General features: G+C 42.0%; 1 protein-coding gene and 1 long non-coding RNA gene across 25 annotated transcripts in view; one reads left to right on the top strand and one right to left on the bottom strand.

The window, feature by feature from the left end:
* Nucleotides 1–24,784, top strand: part of LOC144280472 (uncharacterized) — a 99,344-nt gene that overhangs the window by 17,212 nt on the left and 57,348 nt on the right. For 4 of the 9 annotated variants that reach the window (XR_013348873.1, XR_013348874.1, XR_013348871.1 and 1 more), the window contains exons 3-6: nt 1,773–1,926; nt 2,013–2,153; nt 4,850–4,956; nt 23,951–24,102. This is a non-coding gene — a long non-coding RNA (uncharacterized LOC144280472). Of the gene's footprint in view, nt 1–1,772; nt 1,927–2,012; nt 2,154–3,224; nt 3,287–3,540; nt 3,719–4,312; nt 4,810–4,849; nt 4,957–23,950; nt 24,103–24,784 lie in introns of those variants that run through there. The other 5 variants (XR_013348869.1, XR_013348876.1, XR_013348868.1 and 2 more) reach the window with 5 other exon arrangements.
* GJA8 (gap junction protein alpha 8) overlaps nt 1–24,784 on the bottom strand; it is a 70,054-nt gene that overhangs the window by 10,701 nt on the left and 34,569 nt on the right. For 4 of the 16 annotated variants that reach the window (XM_077842540.1, XM_077842546.1, XM_077842545.1 and 1 more), the window contains 4 exons: nt 20,862–20,929; nt 8,716–8,830; nt 8,394–8,597; nt 4,702–4,733 (listed from right to left, as the gene is read on the bottom strand). The gene's annotated coding sequence lies outside the window, so the exon portion shown is untranslated. Of the gene's footprint in view, nt 1–4,701; nt 4,734–6,374; nt 8,598–8,715; nt 8,831–20,861; nt 20,930–21,017; nt 21,248–22,174; nt 22,427–24,784 lie in introns of those variants that run through there. The other 12 variants (XM_077842550.1, XM_077842554.1, XM_077842552.1 and 9 more) reach the window with 9 other exon arrangements.

The following is a 24,784-nucleotide window of genomic DNA, read 5'->3' on the forward strand; positions in this document are numbered from 1 at the left end:
CCAACATTGAAAATGCGGAGCATGAAGCCTTCTACACCCACAGCCCTCGGTAGTTTTTACTATTACTCCTATCACAGAGGTCAAGTGAAAAAAGTGCAAAACTCATAAATACGAAATACTTGTTCTGTGTCCCTCAGGATTCCTGGATGCATGTTAATTCATTCTGAAAAATGAGAAAATCTAAAAAAAAGTCAAATTGTGGTTAAATTTTGGGCATCTACCTCCCTTCCCCTTTCCCCATTGCTACATTCCTTTCCCTCCCAAATCTCTGCCAACTCTTAGGTCAATTCCAAGAGAGTTTTCAGAACTGGACTCTAAGTCCAGCCTGTCCAACCCAAGACTGAACTTCAGTGACAACATTTTTCCTTTTATAGAAGCCCAGATATGGCCCTTAGATTAGGCTGGAAAAGAAGCTGGGGTTGCAGGGGGGAAGGCTACAGACCAATATAACCCAAGGAAAACTTGCCAGTAGGAGTAGGGTCCCCCGGAGAAATATGCGCTCTCTTTCTCTCTTGGCGCTCAGCAGCAAAATGGCAACTTTGGCCTCTTTCCTTTGGCACCTAAAAGCCCACCTCCCACTTCTCTATCCCGCCCCTACTGTGCTGCATGACTGAGCAGATATGACTGGATTGGCACTGATGGGTAGGTTTTACTGTCCAGCAATATTTTAAGCTCCCAGCCAGACAGCTTTTATGAAGGGAGGGATGTTTGGAAAACAATAGGAGAGAGAGAATGGGAGAGCTGTGTTGGGCACAGAGGGGAGGAGGGTGGGGAAAAGCTGATGTGGGAAAGCTTAGATGGGCTTCTGTAGCTTCCAAAAGTGTCTTTTAGCAGCAGACTGGCCCTCTACTGCAGAAAACCTTTGGCTTCTCTCCAGAGGGCCTGAGGCTGGGGCAATTTTCCCAGTATCGTCAGCTTAGAGAATCCCTAGGTAGGGACAGTAAGAGGTCACCTATGTGCATCCCCCTGCCCCCAGTCAGACTGTGCCAAAGCGCCTCCTCCCCCCAAAAAGAGCAGTTAAGTCCTTTACAAAGATTGATCTATCATCCTCTACTCGGGGTTTGTTCTTGTGTCTCAAAGTTTCTTCCTTTGAAAGGAGCCTTCATACTCCGAAGAATTCTGGTGCCATTTGTCAATAGAATATTTCCCACCTTGTTTTACTCATAATTACAAATACTTTTGAGAAGCTGCAGAGTCAGGGAGATTGATTATGCAGGGTCGGCTAACAGTTTTAGACTCTTATGCCTCCAACTGCAAAATGGGGGCATGAGGTTTACATCACCAAGAAGCTCCCGGATGAAATGCCTGTGTGTGGCCTAATGAGGAATGATGTTCGGGAAGCTAGCTCTGAGGGCATGAATGTATGCTCTCTGCCTCCCCGAGGCCCATCCTCTTCCCATTGTCTGGGACTGACCATTACATTGATATGAAAAATGATTGTTTTGACCACATTTTCCAAACTCCAAACTTATTATGTAAGTTTATGTATGGAAATAAGGGAGCAAAAATAGTTGGAACTGGGATTGTTTTAGGAAATCTATAATATATGATTACTAAGTGGAAGGCAACTTTGAGAGTAAACCGGAAAAAAATAATCTGAGTGCTTGCCTCTTCTCAACCTTCATTTCCTGTCCTTTCTGGTGTTATGGAAATATTACATTTTGATGGTGGTTGTTGGAAGGGTGATGGTACCAAAGTTGTATGAGTCTCCAATTCCAATTGTATTATAATGTTCACTATCTTACTTACTTTAGAATTCTGATTTCTTTCAGACTTCAAATTTGAAGGACTATTCTAACTGGGACAGAGCCTTCTAGAGAATCCCTCATTTAAAAACAACTGGCCAAGGCTGTTCTCCAATATCAGTGAGGCAAGAAGTCAGAGGAGAGAGGGAAGGAAACCCAGTGTTTCTTTTAAGAGCATTTGGTAAATGTTGATTCCTGGAGCTTGTGCTTTCTCTGAGATATTCCAGAAACTACAGACTTCTTTTCAAATGAGTTTCTCTCATTTAGGGCTTTCCAGGCTAACTTGGCTTGTGATAGAGCAGCCCCACCTCCTGACATCATTTTGTGAGAGATGGTCATAGAGGATGTGATTGAGTCTGGAAAAATAAAGAATGTCATCACGGCTCTGAACCAACTATAGTCTCTCAGGTTTGGACAAATCTAGCTTTCTTTGCTTATTAATTCTGTTGGTGTTGAAGACACTCTGCTAATAGTGCCCACTTGATTGAATTATTTTTGTTGTCACTTTTTCTGTTTGTAGTCTTTGAAAACACACTCAATCCCTTACCTCTCGAGGAACATTTTGAAAGAGATGGGAGGGGAAGCTGGGTGGCTCAGTTGTTGAGTGTCTGCCTTTGGCTCAGGGTGTGATTCCCCGGGTCCTTGGATCAAGTCCCACATTGGGTTCCCTGCAGGAAGCCTGCTTTTCCTTCTGCCTATGTCTCTGCCTCTCTCTTTATGTCTCTCATGAATAAATAAATGAGTTCTTAAAAAGAAAGGAAAGAGAAAGAAAGAAAGAAAGAAAGAAAGAAAGAAAGAAAGAAAGAGAAAGAAAGAAAAAGAAAGAAAGAAAAAAATGAGAGAGAGGATCATCTTAGGCTCATCTGTTATTGAGAGGTGTTTGAAGCAGCAATTAGAGTCGGTTTTTCAGGTCTTTCAGTAGGAAGTCCTCTTGTGGTGGCTCTATTGTTTGATGTAAATAAAGCTCTAGAGTTCGGGGTCTAACTACATTTGAATGCAAATACCACTTTTCTGTTCTGTAGTATGGATTATTAGAGCATTGATGTTTTGGATAATCTAACAGTGGCATTCTATTCAAGGTATGTTTTGGAAGCAGTGAAACAGTTATGTGTGGGGAGACCATTGGATTTTCAGTGGGAAGGCCTGGCTCTGGGTGGGGCCCTTTCAGTTTCTTTTTTTTTTTTTTTTTTTTGCCCTTTCAGTTTCTATTTGTAAGCGGTTTGCTCAGTCTGTGTCTTGGTTTTCTTATCTATGGAAGAGAGATGATAATGACCTCCTTTCCTCTTTTGTGAAAAGGTGGTGTTGGCTATTGATAATAATGATGGTGGCTATTGATCTAACCCATGCAATGCTGTGAATCCCTGTCCAGTTGTTAGTTATGTTCACTGTGATCTCCTCCCCCCTCTGGATCTGTCTGTGTCCTGTGCCCCAGGATCATGGGTTGGCTTGATTAAGATCATACATGCTCCCCTCCCACAGGGAAAATGTCAGAACTGGAAAAGACCAGAAGAAATTGTGGGCCTCCATCCCTCGTTTTACAGGTGGGGAAACCAATTCAGGGTGGAAATGACATCCTGAGGTTGTGGTACAGCTCTGAGGCCCAGGAACTTTCCATGGCTCTGGATGTTTCTATGTAGGGGTATAGACTCACTAAGCAGCAAGCCTCTTTAGGGAGAACCCGGCAAATCCTATTGTGAGCAGGAGGGCAGGCAGACAGCTGTATGGGGCCCGAGGGGACTGTTATCAGTCAATCTCAGTGACTGGAATTAGGAGGCACAGAATCTTTCTCTTTCAGCTGCTTGTGTGTGCAAGGGAGAACGAGTCTCTGAGAAACCCAGGGCCAGGGGCTGTGGGTGAATTGGGTCATTTCCCTGAATGTCGAGGCCTGGCTCTGACTTCGTGGGCAATGTTTGGAGAGTCACTTCACAAGCATTTTCTGAGCTCCCACCGTAGGAGGTATTTAGGACACATCAGTGAGTAAAACAAAAATCCCCTCCATAGCAGAGCTGATGGTCTGATGGGGGGAGGGGATGATTCTCTTTAAACACAATACCTCAGGGAATTACACAGTAGGTTAGGAGGTGATAAGAGCTACCTCAGAACGAAAAAGTTCGGAGGTGGGAGGGGAGGGGAGGGATTGAGAGAGCCAATTAGAGGAGAGGGGTGGTTCTCACACAGACCTCACTGAGCAGGTGAGGTTTGAGCACACTTTAAAGAGGGTGAGGGGGGCACTTGGGTGGCTGTGGTTTAGCGTCTGCCTTGGGCTCAGGGCGTGATCTTGGGGTGCTAGGATCCTGCTTCTCCCTCTGCCTATGTCTCTGCCTCTCTCTTTCTCTGTGACTCTCATGAGTAAATAAGATCTTAAAAAAAAAATAAAGAGGGTGAGGGAGAGCTCTGTGAGGGTGTAGTGGGAAGAACAAGCCAGGCCAAGCCTTTCAGCAGCAGGCAGGCTAGGTGTGGCTGAAACAGTGGGTGTAGACAGGATCGGCTGGGAAATGTAATTTCTGTCTCTTGATTATTTCATCTACATATGGTTTGTTCATCTTTAAAACTTCGATGATACCAAGAAATGAGATATCCAGCCTCCAACGTGGAACTTTGCCCTCCTCTTCTGCCTCAAAGCTTTTGTGAAGTTGTCAGTGTGTGCCTGGTGCTGTGCTGGGAGCACAAACTTGGATGGAGCACAAGCCCTGCGGTGATGCCTAGCGCACCGAGTGCACAGAGAAGCCTCATGCCCGTCTGCTCAAGGAGATAAGGGCCTGGCAGAGGAGGGGGGTCTGGCCTACGAGAGCCTACCTGAGGCTACCTGAGCCTACCAGAGCCTACCTGAGGCTGTGGCTTCTGTCTTTTAGGAACAGGAACAGAGAAACCATGAAATGCCAGGTTTTGGAATGAGATCCATTCACCATCACCATCCCCGCCCCCCCCACCCCAATCGGCACCTGGCGTTGCTCACCTGACTGTCCTCAGCTCCTCCTCTGTTTTCTCCTGTGAAAAATGGCAAGAGTCACCGTGATTCAATAAAACAATATGCATAAGATTGAGTTTAGTACTTGACATTCAGTGAGCACTTGCTAAAGAGTAACTGCCGTCATCACTATTAGGAACAAGGTTTGGCTACCACCTGAAGGAGAGCCAGGGCTCTTTGTTTAACCAGCAGAGGGATCAACACTTACTTTTCCTTGCTTGCACCACCTGGAGAGGCCTGGAGGTAAGCTGTGGCCCTGTCTGTCCCTCCTCCCTGGCCAGTTTGGTTGTGAGCCAGAGATTCTTCTTCATCACAGCCATTTGGCTGAGATTCAAGGGCTCCTGTGCCCTGAGGGGCAAGGGATGGGCTGGAGTGGGGGACAGGGGTCACTTTCACTGGGGAGAGGATTTCCCGCACAGACGGTTGTCAGGACAAGGCCGGGCACTCTATTGAACAGAGCAGCTCATGCATGAGAGCAGATTGTGCCAATTCTATAGAGCACGACCCCTGGCCCTGGCTTCTCCTGCTAACAAAGTTATCTTTTCCAATCTGCTTAGGCAGAAGGGGGACACACTTCCTGTCCTTGTGCTGAGCACGCAGAGCAAGCAGGACCCAGGCCAGGGCTAGATCTGCCTCTCGGCACTCACCCCTTCCTGCCAACGCCTCCCCTCTCCCCACTAAAAGTCTTAGGTTCTCTTCAGCTGCCCCATCACCTTAATGAGAGAACTCAGGCTGCAGAAACTGGCCATTGGCTGGGTTTGAGACTAGGGAGTGTCCTGGCATTCTAGCTGCCTGGGGGGGGGGGGGGGGGGCGGTGCAGGGAGAACATTCCAGAAGAGGTGTAGGGAAAGAGGCTGATGCAGCCTCATATTCACTGGGGTGGGAGCAGTTATTGATGCTGTAAGTCAGTGGGTCTCAAACTGGGGTTCCCTAGGCCAGCCGCAGCAGCAGCATCACCTGGAAGCTTGTTAGGGGAGCGAGCCCTACCTGACATCCTGAATCAGAAACTCTGAGGGTGGAGAATAGTAAACTGTTTTAAAAAGCCCTCACATGGTTCTGGTGCATGCTAACATTTTAGAACCACTGCTTGAGGTAGGCCTGGCTACTAGAATTGGTTGTGCTGGCCCTGGTGCCCAAAATGTTTGTATTATGGCCCTCTCCCACTCCCCACTTCCCAACACCCTGCCTCCCCTGCGAAGCCCTAGAAACATTTCTTTGAGTCCATCCAGAAAACAAACAACTTGTGGAGTTCCCTGCAGTTCCCTCTCAGCTGCCATATAAGCCCATCCTACATATATAATATCATAAATGAGAAGGGGAGAAAAAAATTTTGTTCATGCATGGTATTGGCAGTTGTACCTACATCAAGGGGTGGCAGTTTGGTCTGCATTTTACTGAGACTCCACAAGGTTAAGTAATTTTCCTGAGGTCACAGAAAGAAAGGGGCAGGGTGAGTACTGGAACCAGATCTGCTTGACTCCAAAGCCCATGTTTGCTCTGGCTGTCCATGCTGTCACCTTTAATTATGAGAATCAGTTCTACAGTGCTGACCTTTCAGAACATTTGGGGTCTCCCGTCTTTGTGCTAATCACTTAACATTTGGGTGTTTAAAAAAGTTTTTTTTTGTTGTTGTTCTGAAAAACCCCACATAACTGCAAATATATTCTAAATACAGTAATTCGCTTTGTACATATCCATATATTTTTTTAAATGACAAACGTATAGCATGAATGCTTGCACAATGAAAAGAGTCAAGCAAGGTAGGGACATGCAGGATAAAGTGTAAAGATCCCTGCTTACCTCCTTCTTCCTATCTTCTTGTCACTGCAACTACGCTTAGCAGTTTGGTGTGTGTCCTTCCAGATGCTTTTTGCTTTTTAAAGGTACAGTTAATATATACATAACAATATATGCCTAATATATCGCACTAGCTTTGCCATATATGTATAGTTTTTTAAGAGATTTTATCAATTTATTCATGAGAGACACAGAGAGAGGCAGAGACATAGGCAGAGGGAGAAGCAGGCTCCCCAAGGGGAGCCCAATGTGGGACTTGACCCCAGGACCCCGGGATCATGACCTGAGCCAAAGGCAGATGCTCAACCACTGAGTCGCCCAGGCATCCCAGTATAGATCATTTTAATGCCTGCAATAGTATTCCATGTAAGGACATCCTGTAAATTTGTTCAATCTGTTCTCTGCTGGAGGACATTAGGTTGTTTTTTGCTATTACATGTTTTTTGCTATTACAAACTTTCTTTTTTCTTTTTTTTTTTTTTTAAAGATTTTCTTTATTCATGACAGACGCAGAGACACAAGCAGAGGGAGAAGCAGGCTCCATGCAGGGAGCCTGATGCGGGACTCGATCCCAGGTCTCCAGGATCATGCCCTGGGCTGAAGGCAGACACTCAACCACTGAGCCACCTGGGTGCCCCTATTACAAACTTTCAAAAAATGATAAACATCTATATGTACATATTTTGGGGCAAATGTAGGAATAGTTTTGGAGGATGTATCCCTGGAGGTAGAACTGATTGCTCAAAAGGTGGATGTGACCTAAAAGTCAGTAAGTACCAATTACTCTCAAAACAGACTGTGCCAGACTATACACTCAGTACAGCGTGTGAATGGGCACTTCGTGATCTATCCTTACCATCACCAGCTATTGTCCCTCTTTACATTTTTTTTGACAACAGACGAACAGGAGATATTCTTTATTTTAATTTGCAGTTTTCTGATTATCGGATGACTCATATATTTACTAGCCATTTGCATTTCTTTTTCTCTGAATCACCTACTCCTCCTATCCTTTATTAATTTGAGGGGTGGTGGTGGTTATTTGCCTTTTCCTTGTTGGTTTATAAACTCTTTTTGTAGACTATGGCTAATATTTCTCTGTCATAAGAATTGTAACATTTTTTCATATGATGACTTGTAAATTTGCTTTTGTGTGTTTTGTTGTACAAGGGGATTTATATTTTTATCTAATCAAATCTGTCATGAAAAAACTTGCAGTTTCTCCACGTTGTGCCTGGCTTAGAAAGGCTTCTACATTTCATTAAAATTCAGAAGACCAGTTAGGAAAGAAATTTGCCAGAGTAGATTCCATTTCAGTTCAGCATTTAAGCTTGGATCTCTGAAAAACTGAATTGTCAGAACAATATGAACCTTGCCTATTCTCTGAGTTTTGGCTATCATGGACTTTTAATTTTAATCAGAAAGAAATTATGTAAATTGCATTCATTGTCTTGGTACCTTTGGCCACAGATTTCATCATCATCATCCTTTTCCAGGGCCCATTCCATTTGCAAATCAGAAAACCAAACCCAAGGATCGGCTGTGTCATTTTGCTTCCTGGAGGTGTTTTGTTTTGCCTCTTTATGGTTTTGGATGCCTAATCTGTACTTCTATTCAGATACCACACGCATGGGTGGAGAGAGAGGATAAACATTATTATTTTCTTTTTCACAGGCATATTGTCTACTCTTTTATGGGAAGGACATCTTTTCCTCTTTCTATTTTCCTCTTTCTATTTCTTTTTATTTTTGCCTTTCCTTTGTGGTCTGGGCCAATTACCCCGAAATTCCAAAAAAAAAAAAAAAAAAAAAAAAAGCCTGCCTCTTTTTAAATCCTTTACCACTTGGTTTCTTTTTGACTTAAGTAAGAGGCTTGACTCTGACCAGTTTCATTGGGAAGAACATGCTTCTGGCAGCTGGAAAACTTCAGTCTGTGGCTTAGTCTGGTTGGTTTCTCCACCAGGGACTCGGTTTCTCCGTCGTTGAAGTAGGGACGGTGTCAATCTCATGTGTATCATCTACCATGGTTCCCAGTCCAAGGAAGACTCACAACAAGTATTGTTTTCTGTCCATCCCTCAGTTTCCTCACTGTAACATGGATAAACAATGAGATATACCTGGGAGTTGCTTTGAAGGTTAAATAAGAGAATACAGAATTTTACAAAATAAACATGACAAAAAGGTTGTTGAGAAGCAAGTTTGGTACCTCAGGGGGGTTATGCTGCACCCACACCACTAGATGGCAGTATCAACACAGACGGCTGGCGAACATGGGTCTGAAGTCCAAGTCCTGAAAGGGGATCCCCACTTCATTTTTTCCCCTATGAATGAAATATATTTAGCAACAATTATTACAGATGTAACAAAGAAGCTTTCATTTTTGCTATAAATCATTTGTTGCTGTCAGAGCTTCTCTTAGGCAACGGACTGCCCTGAGGAATGGTTCCAAGTAGGGCCCAGAAGCCAGAGAGATCTTTCTGAAACACAAACTTGATCATGTCCTTCCCATACGTCAAATTTTTCTGTAGCTTGCTATTGTATGCAGAGATACTGTGCATTATTTCATTTAAAAATTTTTATTTGCTTTTTATTTTAATTTTTAATTTTTTTTCTGCGTAACATTTTAATTTCAAGTTCAACCTTACTCTGAATTAAAGGTATGAAATACGTCATTCAAGTCAAGGGGGGTCAATGTGCCTGTAGTTCTGCCTCTCAGGCTAAGAATCAATACAGAATGCAGATTGGATCCTTATCATATCACAGAGGATCCTCTGCTGTCTGAAGCTTGCCTATACTCCAGTCCATATTTTGCCACTCATAACTTTGCTCTTGACCCTTAGCAGCTGTAATATCCTCAATTCCCTATACATGGCACCTTGATTCTTGCCTCCATGCCTCTGTCCATGCAGTCCCTGCTACTTTGAAACTCCCTCCCGGGCTCTGACACATCCATCAAGGCTCAGTTTGGGCTTTACCTCCTTCAGGAATTCTTCTCTGCCCCATCTAGGTTAGATTTCAAGAGTGCATTCCTGAGTCTTTCTCCTCTACCAGTCTATGAGATTTGTGAGTGCAGGGAATGTGTCTTTCTCATATCCATTTTAGGAAGGCCAGGCAAATGAGAGAACTCATTGAGTCTTTGTGGAATGAATAAATGAATGAATGATGAACAGAGAGATAGAGAGATGGCAGGAGATGAAGAGGTACCAGTTGGAAAGGGAGGTGAATGTTCCAGGGAGTGGATGGTTTTAGTCCAGGAACAAGGGGAGTTCTTTCCATGTTCCAGGCTGAGCTGCTGGCTGGAGATCAGGGTAAGCCCTGTCCTCTCAAAGCACAAGCACCAGCACCAGCAGTAGCCATCATGAAGGTCACAGGGGTGGGGCAGGGGGTGGATTGTATGGCAGCTGTAAGAGAAGCCCCAGATGTGGCCTGCTTCTAAGAGTAATTTCAACAGTGACCTTCAGTGATTTGGGATTAGGAGTCTAGAGCTGCTCAGGCTGCACCTAAAGGTAAGGACCCTGCTATAAATGACCTCTGCCAGAAATCACACACACACACACACACACACACACACACACACAATCTCTTTATGTTTTCTTCCTCTTCTGAGACCAGATTCTCTTTTTCTTTTGAGGGTCCCTGAGATGGGTAGGATAGGGCTCCTCGGGTTAATGAAGGTGAACTTTCTCAAATGGGCAAATACTTGGGGAGGGATCCACCTGGTTCCAGGAGGAAAAAGCCACAGGAAAAAAGAGGCTGGGAAGTGGGAAGGTGGTTCTTGTTCCTTGTAATTGCAGACACAGTAATCAGTCCTCAGCCAGCACGGTGTTTGGGAACCATGACAGCCTCTGGACCATTGGGCATGAGGTCTTAAAAAAAAAAAAACTAGATTTACTTTTCCCCTAAAAACAGAAATGGAATTGTCACACTCTTTCACTCACCTTGGCCACTTCCTAAGCAGTAGACTTACCTGCCAAGGTGTGCCAGGGCATACTTTTGAGGTAGGATGTTGCCTTCCAGTTGCCTCATCCCAAGTCTTTTCCATGAAATGGTACCTCCAACCCCTGAAACTGGGGTCTTTATTTGCTTACACTTGTGATATGCTGAGCTGAAGAGGCTTAGGTCCCTGGCCAATTTATGCTCCTTCCCACCCTCCAAGGTGACACTGGGAAGAGGCTGCCCATTTCCCAAAGACTTGCTACCCCAGGGTCCTGTACTTCCTTAGGTCCTGTGGCTACTGAGGAAGCTGGGATTTCCCTCAACTTCTGTGCTGCTGATGTGACTTGCTGAGGCCAGCCTCTTTACAGATAGTCCCCTTTTCTCTAGATAGTCCACCAAAATAGGTCAAAGCCAGTTTACAGTCTCACAGGCAGGAAGGGACTCTGGACATGTAAATAGAGGGTGTGGGAGCCCTAGGGAAGAAACATCTAACCTTCATGACATTATCACAGCTATGGAGTTTCAAATGTGCCCCCTCCAAACTGTATAGGGGGATATGGCGGTGACAAGTTCCATTTTACCTTAAGTGTGAGAGCTGGCAAAGGATAGAGAAGAGTGTTGACAAAGCAGAAGGGGAATTCTAAATCCTCCAAATTCCTAGTAGTGGTAAATGCAGTTCATAGCCAGCTTTGCTCAGCCAGTCCAGGGCTCTAGGGAGGCAGGTACCTTCCTCTCTTAACTCTAAATGTGAAGCTCCCTAGAGGGCAGATATGGCTTTTGACCCAAAACTGGGAGAAAAACCACTTAGATATTTTTTTTAATTGTTTCTTTCTTTATTTTCCTTCTGAGCAGGTCCCCAGGCATCCAAACAATGCCTCTCCAGGCAGCCTGGCATGGCTGTCATAAAATGCAACTGAAATCTGTATCTATGGAAACAGGCTGGCTCCTTTTGCCTCTCTCCCTCCCTGCTTCTGTGTTGGCCAGGGTGAGTTGAGACTCCAGGCTCTGTGCTCTGATGTAGGGGCTGCTCTGGCTGTGCCCTGACCACCCTCTGGTGCCCGCCCTCCTCTCATGAGTGGCAGAGGAACTGCTGGGAGGGGAGTGACCCCGGTGTGGTGGCAAAGCTTCAGATAGTCTCAGAGAGGCAGTGCAGAGGGAAGATAGCCTGTTTGTCGAGGGCTCCAGGGAAAGCAGGTAGTGCCACTCAGTGGGGACCTCACTGACTTAGGCACTTGGAACTTCATGTTACTCTCCTGGCTTTTGAGCTGGAGACCCAGACATTTCCTCAGTCAACAAAGTTCTTCCCAGCCTTCTTAATGCACCCTGGGCTTGGCAATGGTTCTTGAGGTCTTTCTTCCTTTGCCTAAAAAGGCAGTTCATTATTCCTTAGGGGTACATATGTGATGGTGTTTGGTTTAAGAGGTAGGTTTTTTTTTTTCCTTTGGATTTAAGACAAATGAAAATCAGTCTGCTTCAACTTGGCAGAATGGACTGAAATGGAAACAAAGACATCAGAGTTCTCTTCTCCTCCCCAGTTCTAATCTGCTACATGTTTTCTTATAGGGGCAACCTGTCTTCAAAACAGGCATTTGCAGACGGGTCTAGCTCAGGAGTTGGAAGTTGGCTGGGAGGGTTGGAGGGGACATGGTGATGATGTTGGGGGAACTCACTATCTGACAAAATGTGCCATGTGATAGAGTTTCTAAGGAGATTGTTTCCATTCCAGCATTGTGCCTCTACCTGGGCAGCCCATGAAAGCATCCAGAAGTCTACCAAGATAGTCCTCACATCACTAGGGGGCGATGCTGTCTCTCTTTTGCTCCATGCAGGGTTTTTGTTTTTGTTTTAGGACGTCTTCAGAGACTGGGCCAAGAAAGAGGCTGCTTTCAGGTATGCCTCTGAGTCGTGTGAAATCTGTTCATTGCGCCGGAATAGAAGGGCATGGTTTGAGTGTCAGTGGCTGAGAGGATGGGAATGCAAAGGGGCAAAGGCTGGCCTTAACTTAGGGGACCATTTATTGTGGGACCATACTTGCTTGCCCTCCCTCACTCTATTTAGTGAACTGGTAGAGCAGGTACCCCAGAGAGTATCCCTCACTCTCCTTTTCTTTTCTTACTCACTAGCTCCTTTCATCAGTGAAATATTTACCTTGTTTCTCATGGCTCCCCAAATCACCAAACCTGAGAGTCCCAAGATTCTCTGCTATATTCCCCTTCCCTCTCCCAGGCCTGCCCTATTTCCTCTGCTCCTGCACTATTTGACTGTATCCTTGCTTGTATTGAGGGAAGTATTTGATTACAAAAGGGCAAAAGTATATTGTGTAGTGTTGGTTCATGTGATGCCAAAGCAAAGGATGAACCTCAGCAGATGGCAGGCTCTGACCTCAGAGATTAGAGGCCCAAGAGATATACTCTTGGGCAGTACTCTTGGGCCCTTCTGGCTAGGGAAAAGGAGAGTCCATTCTAAGAGTTATAGCTGAGATTGTGTGAAATTTACTCCTCTAGCTGCTTGCTACCATTACCAGAAGCCTCTGTTGCTGGAGGCAGGTTTGGGTGGAGCTCTTGGGGCTGTAGAAGGTAGTTGGTAGGGGGCCTCCTCTTGGGGGAGCTGCCTGCCTTGGACTTGCCAACTGAACGCCTGCAAGAGGATCAAAAGCCAGTGTGATGGCCTGCATCAACAGAGCCTCCAGGCTCCTACTCATGAGTTCATTCCCTCCTTGGCCTGTCTGCAAACCTATTAAAGTGGGGATTTAAGAGGAATTTCTTTGCCTACTAGATCTAGTAGGCACAATTTCATGTCCTTTTAAAAGATGAGGGGGCTTTGCATGGAAGACTCTGTAGCTGGAGTTCATTGTTGGCTTTTTCAACATCGTATAGTATTTTCTTTGCTCTCAGGCTCTATAACCAGACAGCCTGGCTCTGAACTTACCACTTACTGGCCATGTGGTATTTGGCAAATTAACTCTTTGAAATCTCAGTTTTATCATCTGTAAATAAGGATGATTGCTATGGAGATTTAATCAGATAGCTCTGTGTAAAGTACTTGGCCCAACAGCTGGCACATAAATGGTCACTATCATTATCTTGAAACGCAGTACAGTGTAGTAGCTAAGCCAACTGGCTAAAATCGAGACTCTACCACTTACTTACTACCTGTGTGATAGCAAACAACTCATTTAATCTCTCTGTGCCTCGGTTGCCTTATATATAAAATACAGTTTAATAATAGTACCTATTTGTTAAGATTGGCTAGCTAATACCTTTGGAGCCCTGAAAACAGTTCCTAGCACAAAGATGGTAAGTATCCAAAGAGGAGGGTATCCCTCATAGCCTGCAGAGGTGTGGCTTGGATTATCCATGAGTGATCTGTATTTGGCTCTGGGGTAGGTGATGAATGTTTTAGGAGAATTATTTTCTCATTTGACTTAGTGTACACTAAGATGAATCTGTATTTGTGGCTTGTATAACTGATAAATGCTGGGGCTAGGGATGCAGAACATGGTTGAGAGAAGCCTGTTAGAAATGCAAGATATGAAGCAGGGAGATCAGAAAACAGATCATTCTGAGACACTAGTCTGGCACCTTTTGACCATGGTCCTGGATAGTTTTTCTTTTACTGTATATCAATGCGGAGAGAAAGATTATATGGTCATACCAATTTTGCAAGTGGAGAAATAGGTGAAAGAGGTGGATTACATGCTCTGCACAAAGCATGCAAAGGCAGGATCCATACTTCACCCACACACCAATTGCATTTAAAAATAAAAATTAATCAAAGCAGCTTTTGGCACTGCCAAACAGAATAGGTCACAGACAGTGTGTTTGACGTGTCATTCAACTGTGTTGGCAGCCTTAGGCACAGATACAGTAAACCAGGGGTAACACCAGGAATAAAGCACATCTCAGGGCCCTAACACACCTCCCTGAATATTAATTTATTTTTAGAGTCTCCAAAAAGAAAATTTTAAGGAAAATAAAGAAAGAAAATACTGTGGGTGGGAATCAGGAAAGAACAATCTAGAAAGCTCTGAAATTTTCCTAAACATTTCAAAATATATATATTATGAATTTCAAGATGCTTTCTAGGTCCTGGGCCACTGTGATAAGAGAATCTCTAAAATATATCACTGTCTTCTAGGAGGAGGATCTTGAAGAATAGGAAGACCAGAATGAGGGCAATGTGCCATCATTCTTTCTAAAAAAGTGAAAAGATTAATCTGGAGAAATAAGTGTTCTTATTTCAGTCCTATTAAGGCTGACAACTGTTTAGGTAAAACTGATGAAACGGAATTGGGAAGAAAATCCTCTTCTGGCTTCTTAAATGGGATGATGATTCATTAGCAGTGAGAGTTAGGGGTATTGGCAGTCCTTTGCTGATTATCGGTGGAGCGGTAGCCTGGATTATCCAAAAAGATCTTCGGAAAATGTCATGGTATTTGTTTGGCAGTAAATTCATTTTTCAACTAAACCTGTTAGCTCAGTTACAAATATTTTATTAGAGAGTGATGGGCTTATGTGTGCTATAACATCTTTTTATTCAAGAAATATTTGAGGACTAACTCTGTGCCAGGTGTTTGCCTAAAAGCTGGAAAGACACTGCTGTACTAGCTAGACATGGTCCCCATTCTCTTGGAGGAAGGCATTGAACAAATAATATACATAAGCATTCCTTGAATTAATATTGTCTCAGTGAAGCAGGCATTCAGAGTGCAAAATATGCATACAATGAAGAGTTGGCCTTCCTGGAGGGTTGGAAACATGAAAGTCCTTGGAAAACTGTGAGGTGCTACTAAAAGATGAAGCAATGCCTACTCCATGCTTCATTTGGATTTACAGTTAGTTTCTAAATGGGCACAAGTTTGCTCCTGCCTAAATCTCAGACCACTGTTTCTGCTGGAACTTTCTCTCTTGAAGAAGGCTAATGTCCTTCTCCAGACACTACATGGTAAGTGGGAAAAGCCTCAGAGATGGATAGGAATAGATTGGGAAATGGCTCTGTCAATTACTGGAGCAGAGAAATTGGTCTGGCTTTATTCCTCATCCATTTTGGTTGAAAATCAGACAAGAAATAAGACTACAGAAACTCCTTGATCAAAAACTAGAAGCAAGAAGGTCTGCTACTGTCCGTGACTCATTCTGTAAGGGACTGGCATGATGTAGTTTTAATTTACCAGTTATATCCTAAGAGTTAGACATACGTGCATGTGAATGTCAATGTTATTATGAGAAATGAAAATGTTATCCACATAAAACAGAAGAGTTTCTTTTCTAATAGTTAGCACTTATTAAATACACATGTAAGAGCTTGTGCTTTTACAAAATACATCATTTCATTTAGTCAGCCTGTAAAGTCCTATAAAGTAGCTCTTTTATTCCCATTTTACAGATGGGGAAATGGAGGTTAAACACATTAGTTTAATTGTCCAAGGTCACAGTGCTAAGAAGTGCAGAATCTGAATTTATACCTGGGCCCCCCTAAACTTTAAGGCCTGGTTTTTTTGTTTTTGTTTTTTTCCCATTATGCCACAGTACACGTCCTTTGGAGAATATACAGGTGAATATACAGAATATACAGGAGAATATACAGAATGGTGTCCATAAATTCGCTAAGAGATAGCAGCTGGAGTTGAGACTCTGGTAACAGGATTTGCTTTCTCTTGATAAAGAAACAAGAGTGGGTGGTGGTGGTGGTGGAGAGGCTCTACAACTAGCTTTAAACTGGGGATTGATGGAAGCAGATCTTACATCATTTTAAGTTCAGCTTGTTTTATTGGGTGGACCCTAGTGTGAAAGTCTGAGAAATAAGACATCTGCTCTGAGGCAGGGGTGGAAGATCCTGTACCCTCACATGCCCATTAAAGTGAGAGATGAAGTATAATCAGTCAGGAGAGGGCTTGGGGAAAATAAACTGAGATGTGTAACTGGCAAATAAAAAAAGAGCATTAAAGAGACCAGGACCCAGAGGATCACAGAAAAAAAAAGGGACACATAGCTCCTTGCCAAGCTGGAGTTATTTTTGTTTAGAGAGACACCAAAGTCCTTCCCTAGCCCTTGTCCTTCAATCTTGGTAACCTGAAGCGCTGTGGGTCATTCATGCTAACTTTGTCCTCTTCATGGCTCCCTGTGTAATTAGATCCAACCTTTTAAGGAAGAGGGCCCTGGGAGATATGTCTTAGGGTTTATGCATCACCCAGTTCCTTCATGTTTCCTGCTGTAAATTTTTGCTTGTAAATTGTTTTTTTTTTGAAACCCCATTGTAACCATTCCTGAGATGGGACTTTTTTTGTTTGTTTGTTTGTTTTAAATAACCAGACCAATCGGCTGCTGTTTGGCAGACTGCTGAAGGAGATTGGAAAAAAGAGGTAGTGAAAGAACTGTGCAGAGACAGCATGGTAAGAACACTGAGAAGATTAGTGTCCAGGGATTTTGGTCTTGGATATTCCTTTGTCTTTGTACTGTCCATAAGAAATCAGCCTCAGACAGCCTTCTTCAGTTACCTTATAAAATGTTAACCTTCCAATTGTGTGATTTTTGTCTATTGCCATTTCTTCTATTCTTAGAAACATAAAAGTTTTGGTCCTAAAGGGATCTTTTCTCTCTCTCATTATTTAATGATTTTTCATAACCTCTTTAAACTGGTCTTTTTTTTCACTAGCATAGTCCAATGGAGTTAGTGTTTACTCCTGCCTAGAAGTTAATTAGCTTAGTTTAAGAATGGACTTAGTGTGGCTCTAACTTTAACTTAAGAACAACTGAAACAAGGGCGTCTGGGTGGCTCAGTCGGTTAAATGGCTGACTGTTGATCTCAGCTCATGTCTTGATCTCAGGGTCATGAGTTTGAGCCCCGTGTTAGGTTTCTCTCTCTCTCTCTCTCTCTCTCTCTCACGCACACACAAAGAACAATTGAGATAATAATCACTGCAATCATAACACTGAATATAATCAGTGAAAGCAAACCCTACTGCAGTAGGTGCTGCTGGTTGATCCATTTGTAGTATTTGTTCAATGTACTTATCTGTTGGGCCAACACAGATCTAAAACCCATCATTCTTGACAACCTATTCAAAGTTTGAAAGTGTTTACAGTGAAGTTGATCAATCTTATTTCTTGAAAAACATGAAAAAAGAGAAATAGTTATCTTCTTGTTTGGTTGGGATGATCCCATCCTATTCATACCTTTGTTATGGAATTCATTAAATTACATGTGATTATTAGTTAGCTTAGCTAGCTCCTCCAATAAAATGTAATTTCCTTGAGGGCATATTAATTAAAATTAATTTTAAGAAAAATTTTGCTGATCCTTGATTAAATGGTGTCCATAAATTCGCTAAAAAAAAAAAATGAGAAGTCAAATTAATTAGGTTAATGAGATAACTGGGGTCATTCAGTGCAGCTAGCCAGCAGGGAGTTCCCATTGAAATTTATCACCACCTGACTGTGTTTTGGCAAATCCTGGTGGCAGTTGTCTGTTTTAGCTTAAATATTGATGGATGCTTCTGGATCCTGTTGTTTGAATTTCCAGGGCAAGAAGAGTGATTCCAGAAATCTCCTGGCTAGTGTTATCTATTTGTTGGCACATCCTAAATAGGTAGGTAGGGATACTGGGACATTCCACTCCTCTGATTTCAAAGGCAAATTTGTCTACTATTGCACAAATTTTTCCCGTCCTGCCTTCTCTCTTGGACATTCCCTCTCTTTTCCCCCAAGTAATAAGAAATTTAGATGGCTACATTTAAGAATGGGGGCTGGATGGAGGATAGGAATCAACTTACAATTGTCTTAATTCTAATTCAATGTCATTGCAGGATTTTACTGTATCGGGTGCTCAAAAAGTGTTTGTTGAATGAATGAATACGTATAATTTGTCTCACTCAATATCAGCAAGCAGTGAGTTGAACTATTTAGAAAGACAACAAAATGGGCAAATAACCAATGAAAGGGATCAACATTTGGTCCCACTAAATCTTGGATACCTAGCATATAGACTAGCCAATGGAGTATAATGATCTACTAGCAACTCTAGGTTTGAAAAACTGAAAGAGCATATATAACAGACGAGCCTGAACTCCACTGTCAAAACTGTGCCTAATTCTAGCCTGAAGAAAGGTTTGCATTTGGGTGAAACCAAAAATGGCTGTGGCTGTTACTCAGGATTAGACAATTCAAGTGGTGCTGAAGTAGATCCGAGTGTACCAGAGCGTCCAACAGAGTTGACGGCAGGAGCAGAAAACAAGTGGAGATGAAGAAGACAGAAGACTTTTCATTTTTAAATACATATTGTTAGATGCTGAGACCAGAATTCTTTGAATTATGCTGGCAAAGATTGTACAGCTTTTTATATACAGTGTGTTGGGGAAAGCACGGTTAGATGTATTGGAACAGAGTCATTATAACAGATTAAAAGATCTTGGTCAAAGACAAACTAATCTAACAAATAATAATAAAACTTAGTATTGATGGTTAGAGAGTAGATCCATCTGTGGCTTAAGAAGAGAAGACAGCACAGGGGTGCCTGGGGTGGCTCAGTTGATTAAGCATCTGCCTTTGGCTAAGCTCATGATCTCAAGGTCCTGGGACTGAGCCACGTGTCAGGTTCCCTACTGCCCCTCCCCTCAGCTCATATTTTCTCTCTCTGTCTCTAATAAATAAATAAAACCTTTAAAAAAAAAAAAAGAAGAGAAGACAGCACAAATGTGATGGTTGAGAAATGTGGAAGCATTTCCAATCATTACCTGGGTTACTATAACGGTTTTGCCTCCACTAGACAAGCAGCTTTGGGAATTGGGGTTTCTTTACATGATACACTATTTATACAATGCACTATCTCTTTAGAATAATCAACATATTTACAATTTCTGTTGCCTTTTTTTCCTTTCTGTATCTCCAACCTACCATCTGGGATAACTTCAGTGTTTTTTTCTTAGTGCTAGCAGTTATTTTCTTTCAGCAGCTTAAATATGTCATTGCCTCCTGGTTTCTATAACTTCTGTTGGAAAGTCATCTGCCAGTCTTATTTTGTTCCTTTCTGGATAATGTGATTTAATTCCCCTTCCCTTTCCCGTGGCCCCAGATGCTCTTACAGATTTTTCTTGGTCATGGTTTTTAGCAGTTTTGCCATAATGTGTCTAGCTATGGGTTGGTTATGTATGTATGCTGCTTGTGTTCACTGAGGTTCCAATATGTGGATTGATGCCTTAATCAGTTTTGGAAAATTCTCACCTGTTACCTCTCACCTCTCCTAATATTGCTTCTTCCTCATTTCTTCTCTTGCTTCCATCAGGTCTTAAATTACATATCTTTTACACCTTTCACCATGTTCTGTATGTCTCTTTTGCTCTTCTATTTCATCCTCTCTTTCCCTCTCGATATTTTCTATTGATCTATTTTTTCCAGTTTACTAACACACTTTTCAGCTGTATCTAATCTGCTTTCAAACCTCTCCATTGAATTCCTAATTTAAATTATTGTATTTATTTCTGTTTTAGAATTCCATCTGATTCTTTTTTAAAATAGATTCCAGTACTCTGGAGAGAGTTTCTCATCTATATTTTGAACATATTACTCACAACTATTATAGTTTGATAACATCAAGATCTGAATCTCTCATGGGTCTGCTTCTATTTTCTTTTTTTCCCTTTTGTTTTTGAGAAATTTGGTCTCGCTTTGGTTTGAATCTTAGACATTGTGTATAAAACATTTAAGGTATGTTTTGAGACTCTTAACAATGTTATTTTACTTCAGAGGATATATACTTTTGCTTCTAGCAAGCAATCAGTCTAGGGACAATTTATCTCAATCCAGTCTATAAATGAGCTCACTGAAAACTGAAATTTATTCTTTTTGAGGGGTTGTCTATTTCTAGTTCACATTTACACTTAAAGTATAGCCTTTTAGAGGTCCAAAGTGAAAATCAAGGGTGTTATCAGAGCTATTCCTCTTTGGTGGATGCTGACCTCAATTTTTGTAAGGCTGCCAACAGCTCTGCTCAGTTTCTCAGCCTCCCAGAATTTATGAAGCTCAGTTTCCCAGCTTCACTATTTATGAATCAACACATGTCTGTAGGAGAAGAGTGAAGCTGAACACTGGACTCCCCTTTGCCATGGCAGAGATCTTTGTCTTTAAGCCCTTGCTGCCTTGGTAATTCACTGAATCTTCCAATTGATGTTTTTCTTTCAAATAGTTTATCTAGATCTTCTGGCTATTCTTGGAATGAGGGTTGGTCTGTACAAGTTGGTCTGCTACAGCTGAAGGCTCAATGATGTCTATTTCAAAGGTGAATTTTCCAGATAATTCTCTGTTTTGAGCTTGGCAGTAAAAGATTGGTCTGTACAGTACTTGGCTTATTAGTTCATATCATATTAAGAATATAAGTAACAACAACAACAATAACAACAATAACTTAAAGTTAGTTACTCACGGTAGCATGAGGTTGGTTTGTCATGACCCAGTGGTCAGTCTGCCTCCCACTTCAGGCCCAAGGCAATACTGCAAAGAAAGTGAAGTCAGAATCTGACTACCTCCTTTTCTTCTTCTCAGGAAATTTGTAATCTCTCCATCAAAGTGGAATCTCTACCTGATTTATCCCTGCCACCACAGCACTTATTACAGTATCTTGCATAAGGGTTGTGCATGTGTTGAATGACTGAGTCTGACTTCTTCCTTGCCTTCTGTCACTTAGTAGCTTGAGGAAAATGCTATTATCCAGTGCCACAACAGCAGTTTGGGGGATCTGCAGACTTGTGTTTTTGCCACTATGTGACACAGGAAAAATCACTTCTTCTCTCTGGGTCTCAGTTTCCTTATCTACAAAATGAGAGGTTTGGACTAGATGTTTTTAAAGAGTTCTTCTAGCTTAAATTGTAAATATTTATAAATATAGCCATCCTAGCAGCATTTCTATTTTTTAAATAATAAATATTGAATTTCTAAGTAATAGGATTTGTGTGGAATGAATTAGGAATAGGGATCCTGTCTTCCCTCTAGGAAATTTCCCTTATCATCATCACTTCTACCTGAAAGGAAAAACAGTTATTGGTGCTTGTAGAGTGTCAGGCACTGTGTAAACTAGTGATTCTCAGCTTTGTCTGGCTACTAGAAACTCCTCTGGAAATATATATACTGCCTACACCTCAGCCCCAGAGTTTTTTTTTTATGACCTAGGTAAAGCTGGAAATCAATATTTTTCAAAAGCTCCCAACATTCTAATTCTAATGTATAAACGGTGTAGAACCACTGTACTTGGCACAGTTATGCTTAATGCATCTTCAGTCAGATGAGGTAAGTATTACCAACTCTATACTATGAGTAAGGAAATTGAGGTCCATCCAAGGGAAGCTCTTGGACCATGGTTACACAGTCAGTCAACTGGAATTAAAACTCAGATCTTTCGATTCCAAGTTCAGAGCATTCTCCTCATTCAGCAAATAGTGACTAAACCTGGGACAAATGCCCATTAACTGTCAGTTGCTCTAAGGACTTTCAGGCCTAAGAATTACCCTCTAATGGGAGATATTGTTAACTCAATTTTAATATGAGAAAGTGGAGATTCAGAGAAATTCAGAGAAATTCAGCAATTCAGCAACTTGCCCAGTTCCAGTTAGATTTGAATCCAGGTCTATCTGTCTCCAAAGTCTGCTTCAACAAGCTGCACTTTAGTGTAGTGGGTTGGAAATATACACTAATTATTACATTATAAGACAGCATACAATTAAGTGTAATACAAAGCACAACCTGGATTTGGGAAGGCTTCCTGAGGGACATAGCAGTGCTTAGTGTCTGACTTCTGAGGGATTTCTTCTCTGCCTTCTCCAGTTGGATGTATCTTCCAAAATATTTTTAAGCATGTTATAAAGGGGATGTCAGCGGTTTCCCATAGAATTGGTGAGAAGGATAACCCTTTAATATCCAATTATCAAGTGGGAAAACATCTTCCCCAGCAAATCACAGGATGATCCTGGCATCGGAAGGCAAGATGGCTTTGCCCCAGTTGGGGGTTAACTTTCTGCTTTATAGCCCTGGGAGGAGGCTAGATCCAGCTGGAACAAATACTTTAATTGGCAGTAGTATCCATCTCCTCATCAGGAGCACTGCAGCTATCATTTGGAGACATGCTGCTTAGCCCTGGAAGCCTGGGGCCCTGCCATTACCTTCTATAACCTTCATAACTAGGACCCTACAGGTTCTGGGGCAAGATGAGTCTTTATTGAGAGAGTATGCCATGGATGTTTCTTGGCTAGCAGAGCCTAAGGAATTATTTACAAACCCAGGTGCTATATATACATTGTGTATGATCATACTACAGTATAGTGGTTAAGAGCAGAGGCTTTAGAATCAGACAGATCTGGGTTTGAATACTGAATTTGCTGCTTACCAGCAAGTTATTTTTACTCTCTGAGTTTCAGTTTTTCTAATTTCAAACTATGAATTGTAATATGTACCCCTTGTGTTGCTCAAAGGAATAAATAATATACTTAAGGTACATAGGTCAATGCATACACAGCACATAGTAGCTACTTAATATCAATGGTAAGTTCAGCCTTGGTTCTGGACAATCATTTAATCATGTTTGCCTCAGTTTTCCTTCTAATTAATGGGGGAAAGAGATCCATTCATCTCCTAATCTTTGCTTAATTAAGATTAGGAAATGCACATGAAGACTTTGAATGAAATGGTCTAAGTATTGACATAACATATTCCCAGATGTGTTCAGACAATAATTGGTTCACCAGACTAGGAAAGATTTCCAGACTATCAAGTTCATTCCTCTTTCTATAAGCATTACTTGATTATATTTTAAACCATCTCAGATAAACAAGGATCTTTCCTATTTAAAAAGATTTAGGGATCCCTGGGTGGCGCAGCGGTTTGGCGCCTGCCTTTGGCCCAGGGCGCGATCCTGGAGACCCGGGATCGAATCCCACGTCGGGCTCCCGGTGCATGGAGCCTGCTTCTCCCTCTGCCTGTGTCTCTGCCCCTCTCTCTCTCTCTCTCTCTCTCTCTCTCTGTGTGACTATCATAAAAAAAAATTATAAGAAAGATAAATCACAAAGCTCCTGTGTTTAACAGCTAAGCAAGCCCTTCCTTAGAACTAATCTAAATCTTTGTGCTAGAGCTCAGATTGATTTCTTCTTACACCTTTGCTAGGTGGGTAAATTCCTCCAGGTTGGGTAAATTTTTCCTGCTCACTATGGTATCCCCGGTACTTGGCACATAATAGGCTTTCAGTATTTGTTGAATGAATGAATAGAACCCCAAAATTCTGAAATTGAGCTATAGAACACTAGAGTTTGATGAAAACATAGATGTTGGCTAGCTCATCCTATGTCAAAGACAGGACCATCTTCTCCAGCTTCTTCATAGGGAGTCTTACTAATACTATTTGAATACTTTAGCAACAGGTAACTCACTTCTTTGAGATAGTCTCTTTCATTATTGAACAACTTTGGTTGCTAAAATCAGTTTTATTTAGGTAGAGCTAAAAGATTGATTAAACATTTTTTATTGCAGAGTTTTATGTGTCAGGTCTGAGAAGAGCACATGTGGCTTCCACTCACATGTATGTAGCTCCACCCTAACAAGAAGGCCAGTTTAGCCAATTATGCAGAAGAAAAAGAAAATCATCTTGTTGAACATACAGCACTGCCTATCATACAAGTCAGGTAGGTAATTTTTAGTTATTGTCCCTCCTAGAAGCAATATATGGACATATTTTAAAATTCACTTTGTACTTTAAGATTAGATTGAAAAACAGATATCCTATCTCTAAGTCCCACTTTCCAGGGACAATTAGGCATTTCTTCTGGTATTTATCTCACTATTTCACAATAGAAGGTAAGAATATAGTTTTCTTAACATTATCCTTTTTTCACAGACATTTTCCCCCTTTCCTCACAATTCTGATTGTGTATATTACATTTTTTCCAGACAACATCTTTGGGAGACTTCCAGATACCAGGAGACTGGCATGTTCAAATATGTCTTTTTTTCTATCTCATGCTCAATCAATAGTTTGCTTGGAAATGCAATTCTAGGTTGGAATCATTTCTCTTCAGAATTTTGAGGACATTGGTCCATTATCACTTGACATGTAATTACTATTCTGATTTCTGAACTTTATTTATTTTTTAAAAATTTTATTTATTTGTGAGAGACACACAGAGGAAGGCAGAGACATGGGCAGAGAGTGAAGCAAACTCCATGCAGGGAGCCCAATGTGGGACTCGATCCTGGGACTTCCAGAATCACGCCCTAGGCCAAAGGCAGACGCTCAACAGCTGAGCCACTCAGGTGTCACATGATTTCTGAACTTTAAAAAAGTATCTTGCATTTTTCTTTTAAAGC

This window comes from Canis aureus, chromosome 12 (assembly GCF_053574225.1).
Source record: "Canis aureus isolate CA01 chromosome 12, VMU_Caureus_v.1.0, whole genome shotgun sequence".
In the NCBI taxonomy this organism is placed as follows: domain Eukaryota; kingdom Metazoa; phylum Chordata; class Mammalia; order Carnivora; family Canidae; genus Canis; species Canis aureus.